This window comes from Anser anser, assembly GCF_964211835.1.
Source record: "Anser anser genome assembly, chromosome: 3".
In the NCBI taxonomy this organism is placed as follows: domain Eukaryota; kingdom Metazoa; phylum Chordata; class Aves; order Anseriformes; family Anatidae; genus Anser; species Anser anser.
In genome coordinates this window covers 22,978,750-22,994,595 of record NC_139722.1, presented here as the reverse complement: position 1 = coordinate 22,994,595, position 15,846 = coordinate 22,978,750, and the positions used below count along the sequence as shown (strand labels likewise).

General features: G+C 33.8%; 1 long non-coding RNA gene across 1 annotated transcript; it reads right to left on the bottom strand.

The window, feature by feature from the left end:
* Positions 1–692: 692 nt before the first annotated feature.
* LOC310898039 lies at positions 693–9,672 on the bottom strand. The gene is made up of 3 exons (XR_014582908.1): positions 8,926–9,672; positions 8,345–8,460; positions 693–1,031 (listed from the first exon to the last, which is right to left on the bottom strand). It is a non-coding gene; the product is annotated as an uncharacterized lncRNA (long non-coding RNA).
* Between the last annotated feature and the right edge of the window lie 6,174 nt (positions 9,673–15,846).

Here is a 15,846-nt window from a genome sequence, read left to right as displayed (position 1 = left end):
TATTAGACTCTAGTACATCTAGTATTAAATGTTGATCCTATTACCTGTATAAGTGCAAATTGAAAAAGACTTTCATTACCCCAAACAATTCTCAGTCCTCATATACTCTGATATAAGAGCCTGATACTAGAGATCTATGCATGTGGCTCAGGATCTGGTAAAATCAGAATGTAAAACTGTCAAACTGATGGATGTATCAAATGGCTGAATTGTGTGTAAAGCATGTAATCCAGGTTTCTGTCAAAATTTACTGCTAGAACCATTCTATCAGTAACTAGATGACCATTTCATCCACAAAGAAAAGACTGATGATGGTTTGCAATTCTCAGGTACTCACATTGGCCTGCTATTATTGAAGGTTTATGGATTTCTTCAGATGCGAAGCTGAATTTGTTTCAAATTCCTGTTTATTGGAATATAGAAATGAGGGGGACCATCTGAAACCAGTGCAACTCTTGTAACTGCAGACATTCATGCGTCCTGCTCAAAAAGACTTTCTGAATGTATGCTGCTCACAGCAGTATGAAGAAAAGTGTTTTCCAGACCTTTTCACCAATTTTAAGTAAGAAAGCTTAAAACGTATAGTGTGCCAGAAGAAAATAGGAGACATCAAAAACCCATCCAACATCTTAAACCACTGTAGGAATCTGTTAAACTAAACTCACACTTTTATTATTAAATAGACTGTACAAAAAAAAAAAACAAAAAACAAAAAACAAACAAACACTGCAACACTAACTTTCTGCCCGGTATAAACCCTCTGATAGCACTCTGACATTTTCTTTGAAGAAGTGGGTCTTTTAAGCTCCAGATCTGTCACTTGGCTTAAACAAAAAGATACTAACTAGATAATTGTGAAATTATATTTGTACTAATCTTAAGAGCACATCCTCTCTATTTCCTTTCAAACTGTAGCAATCTTCCAACCTTCAAATGAAATCTTCATGTCCTGCTTATGGAATGACAAGCTTTGTACGAAAATTATCCTCTCTGGTCTCTAGAAAGGTCTTCTTTGGTCTTCAGCAGCATCTCTGAAAACAAAAAGTGCCTATACTGAATGTGTAAATACAGTTCAAACAAATATCAGTCCACTTCACTTAAACTCTTGTGGAATACGCCAACATACAAACCTCTACTCAAAGCAGACTGAATGAGATCAGATTAACATTCCAATTTTTGCTTGACATGCCTATCTATGTAAATCTGCTTTTATATATATATGATATATACATTTCCTAATGTTCTGATCAAGATCTTCAGCATCTAGATCTAGATCTATGTCTAGATTTTGGGAACTTGCAAAGTCTAAAGAATAGATCTAAAACAAATATTTAGGCATCAAATGTTTAGTTTAAGACTGGAGTTCAGATGATATGTATTATTTCACTCAAATTGATCATCTCTTCTGTCATCTGAACCTATCTGTTAAGATAGATAAGCATCTTCTGAATTTCGAACTTCAGTCATGGAATCACAGAAAAAAAAAATAGGTTGGGAAGTATCTCTGGATGTCTAAACCAGGTTAACATTTATGACATATTAGATTCCTTAAGACTTCATACAAAAATTTTGAAAATCTCCAGGGACAGAGATTTTGTGAAACCTCCTCTAATACCTGATATTCTCAATAAGACTTTTTGTCTTATATCTGGATGAAATGCCTCTTGCTTCACCTGTGACCAAACAAGGATGTCATATTAGACTGAGCTGATAACCGTACTAAAGGTAAAATTAATGACATCCACTACTTTCTCCTTGTAGAAGGCTAATAAATTGGTCAGGCATAAATTTCCACTGTTAATTCCATATTCCATGTCTCCAGAGACATGCTTGTCCTTCATGTGATAGGAAATGGCTTTCAGTGACATTTGTTCCATAATCACCCAATGGACTGAGATAAGACTGGACATCCTGAAGTTTCATCTTGCCCTTCTTAAAGATGGGCTGATTGATTCCTCTTTTTGATTAGGCTGTCTGTAGCAGATGTCCACAACACAACACCTCTCAGGGGTAACAACTCCAACCAGTACAATGTGTCACCACAATCATAGCACTGACTCTAGAAGTTGCATACAGCCTCAAACATTACCTCCAGGTATCTGCACACTCATATTTTAACCACTTTCTGCATTAACTTTCTAGTTCTTATTTTCATCTTCCAGCTGCTGGAACTCCATAAGTGCTACCTAACTAGGAAGATGGACAGAATCCCATTCTGCACATCTCCCCCTGCCTCCCCACCCAATCCCTCAATATCTTGCTTGGCAAGTATTAACTTTGGGTTCTTGGCTTCAGGTTTATGAAGCATTAGGTCCATTCTGCTTCCTACTCAGAGCTCCAAACTGCTGTTAATGGGACAGTCAAACAGGCGTCTATTTTCCCACATTTGACAAAATCTAGAAATATGGGATCATTCTGAGAAATTACTGCAGGGGATCCATTTGGGAAGGTTTCTCAGAGAACACCTGACAGATCCAACTGGACCAAACTGCATAAGACAGTGGTACCAATCATCTTTAAAAGTTAGTTTGGAAGAAAGGGTGAGATCCATTGGTCCAGTGTGTCAAGAGCACTGATCCTTTGCCAGAGGACTGACTATTGCATTTTCTCTTAGACCTAGACTCAAGGGTGCATGAGAGCATCTCACAGCTCTACATATCAGGCCTCTACTAACCATGAAGAACAGGACTTTGCTTAATAAGCAGATGAAGAAGTTTGGACTGTGCACAATCACATGGTCTAAAATTTTGGGTAGACCTGTGCGGTGCCAGGAGCTGGACTTGATGATCCTTATGAGTCCCTTCCAACTCAGGATATTCTATGATTCTATGACTACTAGGAAAAACTACAGTCAGAAGAAGTGAGCAGTTGTAGAGTTAGACCTTCCCCTTTTAAATAAAGAACAGTCATGATCTTATAATTCATACTTTTCTAATGTAAGGTGTGCACGACACTAGACAATGCTGAACCAGTTGTCACAGCCCAGCTCCATGGAGAGCTAGATCTGATTAGCAGTTTAACTTTCTGATACATTAGTGTGGCACCATATGCACTCTAATTAGCTGGGTCAATGGGGTATGTAACATAGCTATAGAGTTTCCAGCCTTAAAGCTTGCTGGTTCAGCTTTAAAATCTAGTTAGAGGTTCTATGCTGTGCATCCCATAACTAAGCAAAAATGCTATGGATAGTTTCTTCCTTCTTTCAATTAATAAATGTAGAAGCTTCTAACACTATAGGAGTTTGCCAACAGGATTTCTGATTACAAGATTTGAAAAAAAAAAAAAAAGCATTAAACATATAAATAATGCAAAAGGAATTAAAGAGTGAAGGAATTAAGAGTGAAACTGAAAGTTATTTCATTAACCAAACCAGATGTGCTTAGTTCTTTATGCTGATCATCATGATGCAGCTGTTTCAGCTGGAACACTTGAAATACAGATGCTTTGTAGCAACTTCCAAATCCAGAGTGGCTGGCTTAAGATGACATGATGTTTTGCATCCCTAGAGCTAAAAATTACTGCAGTTACTCTACAAGCATTCTTTTTGTCATTCTTTTTGTCATTCTATTTTGACAATACTTTTTTTCCTGAAAGTACAGAACAAATGTTTGCTTTTAAAATGAGTTACTCTTTGTAGCGTTAGCAGATTCTGCAGGTATATATAAAAGCATAAAAGCTGTATATATATATATATATATGTATGTAAACAAGCAAGAAAACTGTGGAAACAGAGAAAAGTTTCCTTCAAAAACAGGAACACAAAAAGGTATCCAATATCTTTGAGAATCATTCAGAAAAATATACACTTTACTGATATTTTCATATTTTCTTTAAACAAGCATTTTATGTTTACCATTCCCTTAGTTTCCTGAATTACTTTCATTCAGTTTCAGTATGCTATTTCATGGTGTCTTAGAAAGTTGGCTTGATTTCTTCTCAATTCAGAGACATGATGTGTTACTGATTCTGTATACAGCCATACACTATAGAAACTAAGGAAACAGACAAACACACACACACACACCACATATTTGGCAGTATTTCCAATCAATCACTTTGACAGGACAATATCTTATGAACAGACATTTTCAGTTTATCTTTTGAAGACATAACAGACTGAATTCTGACTTGGGACATGGCAGTGGAAGTAGGAAGTGACTCAACTGAAGCCAGAAGAATATCAAAAATTCAAAACTACCTTTAGTGAAAAATGAACTAAGTCCATTGAATGTTATTGGATTTGTATAGAGCTGTGTCTGAAATACATTAGAGACATTTCACTTAAAAAAAAGCTAAGCAAAACTACTGTGAAAGTACCCCATGACTGCAATCTCTCAGTACATGCGGGTCTTGCTCACTGGGTTTTGTGAAATGGAAAAATTATAGGTTAGGGTCTCCAGAAGAAAGAGGAATCCATAGGATTATTTCTTTAACACCAGTCTTTTTCCTGTAGGCTGAACTATGAGCACAGAGATTTTATTTGTTCCTGCTTCTATTAATGTTAAAGAAACAAAGATAGAAGTTACCATATAAACTTGTGAATTATTTCTTAAATCCGATGACAATTCATAAGCACAGGCCCTGTAAAACTAAGAGATTATTGAGATTAATTACTTTAAAGGCTATATTGGACAGAATTATTGTTTTAGATACAGCAGTTAAATAGAATATAACTGCACTGAAGTCTGTATACCTGAAAGTACTAGGTGAATATCAGTAAAATGGAACGATTCTCAATGAAAAAATCATTAAAATTAAAAGGTCATGTAGTGCGCCTTTAATAATTTTCTGAATTATCCAGGAGTTCAAGTTGCTTTTTAATGACTATCTTATACAGCATATTGAAATGCCAGAATAGCCCATAAAGGATCAGAACAAAGGTTCTTCCTGTCCAGTACCATGCCTCAGAAAGCAGACAATATTTATGGAATCATAAGATCATTAAGCTTGGAAAATACATTCAAGATCATCTGGTCCAACCACCACCCTACTACCAACATCACCCACTAAACCATGTCCCTAAGCACCACATCCAACCTTTCCTCAAACACCCCCAGGGATGGTGATGTCACCACATCCCTGGGCAATCCCTTCCAACGCCTGACTGCTCTTTCTGAAAAGAAATGTCTCCTAATTTTCAACCTAAACCTGGAGGGTTTAGTACTCAGTAGTACTCAGTACTCAGTAGTACTCAGTAAACCAGGACATTGACGTCCTTCTAGTACTGAGGGGGCCAAACCTGAACACAGTTCTCAAGGTGAATATTGGGTGAGTATCTAAGTGTGTGACAGTGAGGTGAACACTGAAAGTATCTGTCCTGCCCTTTTCCATCTTTTCCAATTTGTTCTGCCTTCTTCCTTCCAGCCACACTTGTACCAGTGTGAATAGAATCACAGAATCGAAGAATCGTTTAGGTTGGAAAAGAGCCTGAAGATCATCAAGTCCAACCATCAACCTAACTCTATTCACAGAGCTGCACAATAAAATATAATAGGGACTTGTTGTGAAAATTTCTGTGTTAAAACTCATACACTCACGAGGTTATTTAAAGTTATTTCAATCCCATAGTTGAGTTAATATTAAAGGGCAGCACTAAATTTATTTTTGGCATCTTAAATTGAGAGGAAATAAGAACTAGTTCCAGCAAGACAGAAATATGAACCAACACAAAATTTAATTGTGTATTCTATTCATCAAGACACTAAGAGGGGTAGGAATTCCCACAGTGTTACTTAAATTGCAAAGAGGGATGCATTTTATGAGAGAAGGTATGATAAATTTTGTTTCTGTGAAATCCTCAGTATTATACACTGTATTTTAAATGTAACAACAATGGGAATTGACTGTAAGATAATTGATTTTCAGAGCATACTGTTAACATATTTTGAGTAACTGCATCCAAAACTAATTAACCCAGATCAGATTTACACCAGGTTTCCTCAGGTTAGTTGATTAAGAACTAGAATGCAGCTGTCTGAGCAAATCCCCATCTAGGACATTACAGAACATTATGTATATTTCATATTTACTAAATTAAAAAATAAAAAAATAAAAAAAATCTAAATCATGAAATCGTGAGAATATCTTTCCTGAATAATAGAGAGAATATATTAATTTAAGGTAGAATAAAAGGGATGGAAACCTCTGAATTCCAGTACCCTCAGGGATGTGCAGAGACAGACAGTCATCATTTTTCTTAATGCTTGTCTGCTCCAAAGATTTTAATAAACCTAGGTGAACTGTGAGACTAATCAACCTATTTCAACCATCTGCAGTGCAATTGATTTTACCATTTTTATAATTGATAATTGTTTGCAGCTATGATGATCTTTTATTAATTTGCTTATGTCTCTAAATTATTCTGTGACAGTTCCGTTCAAACACTTCAATCAGTGATGTTTTGGGCACTTTATTTACTTTGAGACTAGTCACCTTTATCACATGACTTTGTATTCTTAGAACTTCTTGAAAACACTTTATCTGCTCACCATCAAGGAAAATGGAAACGGGTGTTCAGAGGGTAATTTTGGCTTTTTTTTTTTTTTTTCGTCCCCTGGAATACTTGTTTCTGTTGGTTTCTGTGTTCTTATTTGATTATAGCAATACTTTTATTCGTTACTGTTAGTTGTTGTTTTATCATTTCATAGGATTTAGTGCCATCTACTTTTATCAAAATTAGCCTTGATTAGCTAAAAATAATTATTTACTTCTTATATTAGAAACTAAGATCACTGGTAGGAGAATCAAAAATATGGACTGATACTTTGTGAGGACAAAAGTAGTGGATGGAAAAAAAAATAAGCTTGATTAAATACGTTGTATTTAGGGCCAAAATATATGCTTATTGTACTGCTCTTAGCCTATAGGATACACTGAGCCTGCTTTGATCCTAAAAGAGAATTTCAAGATAATCCAAAGAATTGTTAAATCTTTCCGAAGGAACCTGTGAATGAAAAATAATTATTGATCCAAACCATAGCTAAGTGTGACATCCATTATACCTTTTATTGTGGAATTTTCTATAATGTTCCTCAAAAAGTATTAGAATGCTTTGAAAATTTTAGTTAATTTCTGTTTGATACCTGCCTACAGGGAGACATGATTATATGATAAACATAAGATAAACTGTTTACTGATGAAGACAGGTGCGTAGGAGTAAGAGCAAAAGTGCCTGAGAGTTTTATGTATTCAATGTATATATCAGAAAGCTGATTTTTTGTTTTTGTTTCCCCCCAAGGATGCAAATATAAACATCTTTTAGATCCCCCTAAATCAGATCTTATTTTAGAACAATTTTCTGTAAATATTTTAAGCAGCAGTGTGATACACATATCATATAGGCTTCAAATTTCAACCATAGCAATTCATTGCTTAGAAGTTTGCCATTCTTTTCTCAGGTGAAGGGCCTAAACTTCATGCCCTTTGCTTTCAGAAAGTTCATCAACCACAAGATGGTTTGCTATTTATAACCAATGGATTCTTTTACTCTTTTCAACAACTCAGTATTTGTCAGCAAAATATTAGTACCATTAAACTGTGTTAATTACTAGTGAGGACAAGTCACATTGCAGATTTTATGTCAGCATATCTCACATTCAAACTAGGAAAAACAGAAATAGGTGGTTATTTTTGTAAAAAGTATTTGCTTTCAAAAAGGAAATATTTCCCTGCCAACACTCACAGTAGATATGCATGCCCATTTAAGAATCACTTCATCAATCAGATACTGTAAATATAACACAATTAACATGAATGAAAACCAATCCTGAAAATCCCTTTACTGGATTTAATAGCTTTTCCCCACAAAAGAGCAAGTCAATTTTCAATATAACTCAATAGTATATAGCATATTTTCAATTCCTCCTGAACTAAAATGAAATTCACATATCTATATGTTTACTGGAATACAATCATATTTAGCAGCATCTCAGAATAAAACAGTAAGCATTTCCAAAATTTGATAATTCTGAGAAAGAAAAATTATTAATTTTCTATTTATTCTTAGCTGTAGTTCTGAAATACTCAGTCCTTTAGAGAAAATTTACAATGTATATAATGGAAACAACACACAATAAGTATTGATCTTAATCCATTCTTCACGATACTAGTAGATAGCAGGTAGTAAAAACTTGTTTAATTAGAATAGAAAGATAGAGTAGACATTAGATGAAATTATGTTTTGGCCATAACCAGAAAAGAGAAAAGCATGTCAAGTAATGACATGACATGAAAGAAGTTTAGGGTTTATTACCATAATCACAGAAAAGTGAATACCTTTAAAAAGCAGCTACTTTTAAAAATGCTGGATTATTTTTAATCAAGCACCGCATCATCATTCACTTACCTCTGCTGTTGCTATAGTTGTGTAGCCTATAGTAGTTTTTTGCTTCATTTGATAGCTATTCAGCAGGAGATTTTCATGTTCTCAACGTCAGAGGACGCTTCCTAAGACACTTCCAACTGAGTGGATCATAAAACAAGTAATGGAGCAGACACTAGTCCACAAAATTCAAGGGCAATTATCAATATATTAATAACACAGCTGAATTTTTACTTTTTTCTTCTGCCTTCTTTTCAGAATTTAAAGTCCCCATACTTGTACACTTTAAGGACAGTTACTGACTGCCAACACTTTCAGTATCTGTCATTAGACCAAAAGTAATCTCAGTGCTTTCCAACATTATACTTATAATACATGTCCATGCAGCATGACAGGTGTATGTTAAGAGCAAAATAACTGTAAATTTACTTTTAACAATCTTCAGTTTTCTTTAGTAATTCAACCTGTTAAATTAGGTGCCCACTTTATATCTGACCTGAATGAGAACATACACGTCGTTTCTAATTGATTTGTAGCATACATCATCTACAACTGTGACAAAGTACTTTTGAGCTGCTACCTCTAAAAGTCATTAAAGTGCTTACTATTGGAACAGCTAGAGGAGACAACAGACAGCCAAAGCTTGCAAGAGGTATGAAGTGGGTTTTTCCTCTAATAGCTCAGTGAGTTGTGAATCAGAAGAGAGCTATTTCAGCTGCATACTTTGAGATGTGCCACGTTTCTTCCTTGTTTTCTGAGCAACCAGAGAGGAATCTTTGTTTTTTCTGTATTGTGAGCCTTTATCGTAGGTGGACAGAGAACAAATGGTGAAACTGAGATGATAGTATTAAAAAATAATAGCTGTGCATGTAATGCCGGATGAAGGAGTGAGTAGAGAAAGACAGAAGGTCTTTCAGAAGACAGAAGGCAACAGTGAAAATGAGAGGATAGAAGGGAGAATTAAACAAAGGACATAGACTGTAAAGACAACATGACCAAAGTTTAGGAAAAAAAAATTCAGTTCTTATGTTACTCCAGTTTTATGTGTTTTCATTCTTTTCAAACTTTTTTTCATCACTACTGCAAGAGAAGCACACATGAAAATTAAAAAGAATATATATATAATGAATTATCACAACAGCATCTTTTATACTTGACATTCAGACTGAGAGTAAAAAACAAAATAAATTAGTTGTTGCAATTGAGTTTTGAGACAACAAAGGGTGTACTTTACCATTATCATGGAAACAAGTTTTGGGAAAAGAAATTTCTTTTCTTTCATTATTGAAATATGTAGGACAAATGTGTGAAGCCAGCAATAAAATAATATTTTATTTTCAGAGAAAACTCAGACACACTTTTGTTGTTTGGTGTTTGCTGTGTAAAAGCAAATGTATTTGCAACACAACACATAGCCTAAATTGTATTTTTAAATCAAATTTAAAGTAATTCAAAACTTTCACTAATGCCACTCAAATTTAATTCAACCATTTTCAACTGTCTAACACATATCACTGAAACAATGTTTAGTCTGTTTGCAGAATAAGTTTCTCATGTGTTTGCTTAAAGCTTTATTTTACAGACTCCTTATATTCAGTATTCAATACAACACTTTCACGTAATTTCAATTTGTATTGAATAATTCCTACAAGATGGAGAGACATAAATTCTCCAAATCCTCAAATAATTTTAGGATATTCTTGCTTACATGTTAAGAAGAATTAAGTTTAAGAAACCTCAGTAAAATGAAATATAAGTTCAATGTATAACAGTATTTACGAATGTGTATTATGCAATCTCCCAATGCATCTCCGTGATGTAATTTGACATAAACTTCACAGAAGTGTTGTCATTTCCAAACTCAAGATAAGGTGTGATTGTTTTGTTTTGTTTTGTTTTCTCCTGATAATCTTAATACTTTTGTTTATATCAAATATGTTGAGTAGATCTTTTGTGCTTTTTAGGAAATGTCACACGTAGGAAATAGATGTCATAATTGGATTTAGGAGGAAAATTTTGGTACATTGGCACTTCTGCACATTGTTAAGCCATCCTAAAAACAGTTTTCAGCCATCCACAAATTTAGAAATAAAGTTTTCAAATGTCATTTAAATAATTTAAATGTAGAGAGGAAGTCATATATCAATTATTTATTTTGGCTGATCTCTGTGTTCTAATTAGAGACAGACTTGAGCTGTAAATTTTTGATTCAAATGCATTGTACCAAGTTTGGGACTTTCTGAAAGTAGAGTGTTGGTTTAGTTTTAGGGTCCTATTTGTCAATACCATATTGTTGAGCTATGCATAGAAATGTACAAAATGAAGTTCTTAAACTTCCATGAACTTATTAAATCAGTAAGATAATTTAAAATATGCAGTGACCAACTATTTACAGACCAACTAAATACAAGCATGAAATGTTAATCTTCCTTCCTCCCTTCCTCCTTTCCTTCTTCTTGCCCTGACACATGAAGATTCCATACCCACAATGGGTTTAATGGAGGAGTAGCTAGCTGTACAGCCAGTAGTACTGTGAAGTCAGTAGACATAATCTCACTGTTTGACCACAGTTTTTTTTTTTATCACAGCCGAGTTAAAATTGTGGTGCAGTAGGTCATATCTTCAAAACAGTAAAGTAAATATTTTCCTTTCTTTTTTCCAAGGTATTCAAAATGAAATCTGCATAACTTATTTTTAATTAAATTTTAATTTTAATTTAATATATTAAGATATGTTTATAATACTACTGAATGCCATTTGTACTGAATGGGGGATATATGACTACAGGATATCTTTTAACATTCCTGAGATTTGCCATGAATTACTCAGCCAAAAATTTCCTATCTACAATTATTGTTATAGATTTGACTGTTTTTTTAACTTATATCATAAGTGTTAAGTCTTATATCATAAGAGTAAGTGGTTTTCCCTACATTTGAAGTCCTTGTAGTTGGTCCTTCAATTACGTTTAACCTGCAAAATTTAGTAGATTATTTAAAAAGAAGCAAACCCTAAATACCATTTTTTAAACCCACAGCATGTGCCTTTGTGAAAATCAGTTTTACCAGATACTTCAAATGGAAGAGATATTATAACTTCTTCTATAACATTCCCCTGCTTCAAAGGTTGCATGGGTGTTCTTTTCACTACAGAAAAGCCATAGGGTTCTAAAAGAGAACACAGCTTGAGTTACTGCAAATAAACATAGTCAAAAACTATATTGTGGTTATGATTCTTTTTCAGCAGCTCTGTAAACAAGAAACAACTATTGTGACTCACTGCAGTAACCTCTTTCTGAAATTAAAAAAAAAAAAAGGAAAAAAAAAAGTGAGATGCTTTCTGATCTAAAACTATGCTTTCCCATGCTCCTGAGCACAGACATTAAGACCAAAATATAAAATGTCTTAAATCTTATATGTACCATTTTTTCCCCCTCAATATGAAATTGTGAAGTAACAGGCCTAAAATGAAAAGAAATATATTTCAACACAGCCTGAAAAGAACTTGGGTGAATAATTGTCACAGTATAATACGAAGTCCATAAGCATATAAAGGTTGAGAAAGGCACTGAGAAATTTATGAAGGAAGTTGAAAGAGTCAGAAGCAATGGCCTACATATAGCCCCCATCACTGGAAGTACCTGATGTGCTGAATTCCAGAAGCTGAGACAAAATAGCAGAGGAAGGAAGAATTTTTTTCTCATGTTTTACTCTACACACTTGGTATATTTAGTCAGAATTCTGAACAAGGCAGAAGATTGTGACTTAATTAGAAGGTTCTTAAATACACAGAAGCTCACGTATTAGCTCGAGAAATTATTTTCTGTCCCGGGTACAATAAAGTTTTTACATTAAAATATATATTGTATCTATTTAATTTAAAGTATTAAATCTGAAAATTGATTATATGCTAAGCTATATTTAGGACTCATCCTTTAATTTAGATTTATTGTACAGAGCTAAACATACTAATGTGGATTAGTGGATTAAAACAACGTGAATATCATGAATTTCTTTTATCTTATAGATCATAATGAATCATAGAATGGCTTGGGTTAGAAGGGACCTTAAAGATCATCTAACTCCAACTCCCCTGCCACAGACACGGATGCCACCCACTAGATCATGTTGGCCAAAGCCCCATCCAACCTGGTCTTGAACATCTCCAGGGATGGGGCATCCACAGCCTCTCTGGGCAACCTGTTCCAGTGCCTCACCACCCTCGGAGTGAAGAATTTCCTCCTAATCTCTAATCTAGATCTCCCCTCTTTTAGTTTAAAACCATTCCCCCTTGTCCTGTCGTTATCTGATTGAGCGAAAAGTCACTCTCCATTATTTTTTTATAACTCCCCATTAAGTACTGAAAAGTGACAATGAGGTCACCCTGGAACCTTCTCTTCTCCAAGCTGAACAGCCCCAGCTCTCTCAGCTTTTCTTCGTAGAAGAGGTGCTCCAGCCCCTTCATGATCCTCTGCTGGTCCTGTTCTAACAGATCAACATCCTTCAGATGACAGGATGTTGTTAATGACAGTTGTAAGATCATGATGAGATGACAAAAGCTTAAAGAGTTTTTAATGATCATTTACTTCCCATAACCTTATTATTTCTTCACACTCATGAGAGGTGAATGTGATCTTAGTTATATACAATAGCGGTTAACAGATCCAGCCGTTGTGTGCTGATATGTACTTTAGTCAACACAGTTTCCCTTTTAGCAAATCTCTACTAACAAGTGGTGATGTCAGTATAGAAAACTAAATAGCTGCTGAGATAACAGGAACTACCAGTAAGTTATGAGTTAAAAAATTTCTAATGACCATATACCTGAGGCACTCTTTAAAGTACAACAGTAAGAATCAGTTAGAATTAGTTCATGTTAGGACTGTATAGTTAATTCTGAATGCTACAATACATGAAATGAAAATATGGGTATAAGTGGAAAAAAAAAATCTGAAATTAAAAAAAGCTTTCTTTCCAGTAGACCTGAGGAAGCAAAGCCTATTTTGTTTACTAAAGGAAGATATTTCATTAAAAGAAGTGAAAAGAAAAATAAAACAACTAAATTTCACTTACAGTGTACAGGGGAATCAAAAGATCACTGTCTTATGAAGTAACAGTAGGCTCAAATAAATGTGTACGGTGTAGTTCCCATTTCTTTTTAGTTTCCTTTAGCTCATTTTTCTTAGGATGGTTAGATGTTCAGTTGTCTACCCAGACAACTATGTACTTTGAAAACGTTGTATTATGTGCTTAGGATCAGAATAAGCTAATGAATTCAATTTCTGGGTTCCTCCTTTTTTTCACATTATACCATTGCTTTGAGATTATGATGCCTGAGAGAGATATCTGTGACCATAAAGCAAAACTTAATATTTTATTATAGTACATACTGTTAAGAAAGCCTAAGTGGTACTATTTGTAACTTCAAGTTCAGAGAAGTTTTTATACTCTGGGACAAATATCATGAAAAATTGTTATATTTTACCACATTTTCCCTTTAAAATACATAAAATAACTCCTGTAGCATGTGAAGAAATAAATACTAAAACTGCTGAAGCTAACTTTGTTTTGAAAAGTTAAGGTAATACTGCATTTTCAGAAAGCATCTTTGCATTCATTTCAAATTACACCTTGATTTTTCTTTTCACAAATACTTTTCTTAGAATTTGATTAGAACTAAATTTGATATAAACACTCTGTTGATAGCTGTTATTTGAATATTCACATAAAATCGTTTTAATCTCAAATCCAATGTTACAGTAGATAAAGTGCACAGGGATCACTAAAAAGTGTCCAGATTTTCTATTGTATATCTTAATTTACAAACTCCACATTTATTAATTTTTTCTACACTATTTAGCTGTGCTAATTTAATTTGATTTGACTTCCTTTTTTTTTTTCTAGTCTTCCAGCTACTACAGTTTTTGTTTGATCTCAGATAACAGCTACAGATATAGATATGAACAAATGAAGTGATTTCTCTATCATTAAGAAGACAATTAATGAAATGTGGCAGTCTATTATTTCTTTATGAGCATGGTATGGGCAGGTACTCTCCAAGGAAAATGGGGAACAGTTGAAGACTTACAATATACTTTGAGAAATTCAGTGAAAGACTTTTTACCTAGGCTAATGTCAAAAGAGAAAATTTGGTATAACATCATTAGAATAATTGTACAGAATATGTTCTTGTCAAGTCATTTGCACAAAACTATGTCAATATCAAAATAATTCAAGTCAATAAGGAAGATTTATATTTCAATTATTTTGCTCAAAGTTTTATTCAAATAAAATATAATGATTTTGCCTTTCCCCAATTTTCATCTTTATTGTGAGGTTAAGAAGAGATGTTGGAATTTTCTCTAATGATACCTAAATATAAAGATAAGAAGAAAAGGAAAGTGAGATAATAAGAGAAATTATCAATCTTTTGTATTTTATATATACACTTAAAATAAAAACATTTATAACCCAGTTGTACAGAAAATCAAGTTTCTTACTTAAGTGCGTGCTTATAGATTCTACCCTGATATCATTTGGCAGGATCATTTACTTAGTGTATTAGCTACAATTTGTTCTAATTATCCTGAGGGTTAAATAAAAAATTAAAAAATATATATCTTTGAATGCTGTTTGACCTTGTGCTTTCTTTACTTGAAGAAGCTTTTGGCTACCTTAAGTTTTAATCTCAGCCCTGGGAAAGTTGTGGTCCAGACTGGTGCAAGTACAATGGTGAGAACACTTAATGGACCACTGACACAGAAGTCACTGTGAACTTACTTATCATGTATATAGTATTGTGAATTTATACTCTGGAAAACTTATTGGAAAGGGTGGCCCTGAAACCATTAATCAGTAAGGATTAAACCATTATCAGTAAAGGATTAATGAGGTTTCTCTCCTCACATTTCATTCAATTTCTTTGAACCAACCTCTCTTAGTTGCCTCTGTCTATGGAAAGGTCACTTTCATCCAGTCAGGTGTAAACTAACAATTTTTTCCTGATCTGTGAACAACAATTTACTTGTTTCAAAAGAACCTGTAGTATGCATTCACTTTAATATGTAGCAAAAGAAGTATCAGTAAATTAAAGACGCATGGACTCGGAAGTTCATGGAGCGGAATGAAGGATCATTTTAAAAATATGAATGGCCATTTTTCCAATCAACAAAATGTTACATGAAGAAAATAAATCTCTAAAAATCTTTTGAAGGAAAGAAGGGTGTTACTCTCTTTATTCCCTTCCAGATTTTATCAGCTATCACCTGATTTTTTTTTACAAAAATGTGTTATTTTGCATACATATTTTCATTAGACAGATAGAAAAGAGGTATGTCTGTCTAAGCCAGTCATACAGCACTGCATCATTTATTGTGAATAGACCACCCTTAAAATCAGGGAACATTAATTATAGTATCTGCAAAACCAGTGTAGTCTGGAAATCATAGTAACTTTATACTTCAGAATACAGGGCTAGCCAAATACTTACTCCCCAAAAAGATGTAAAATTTAGGAAGTTTTTGGTTT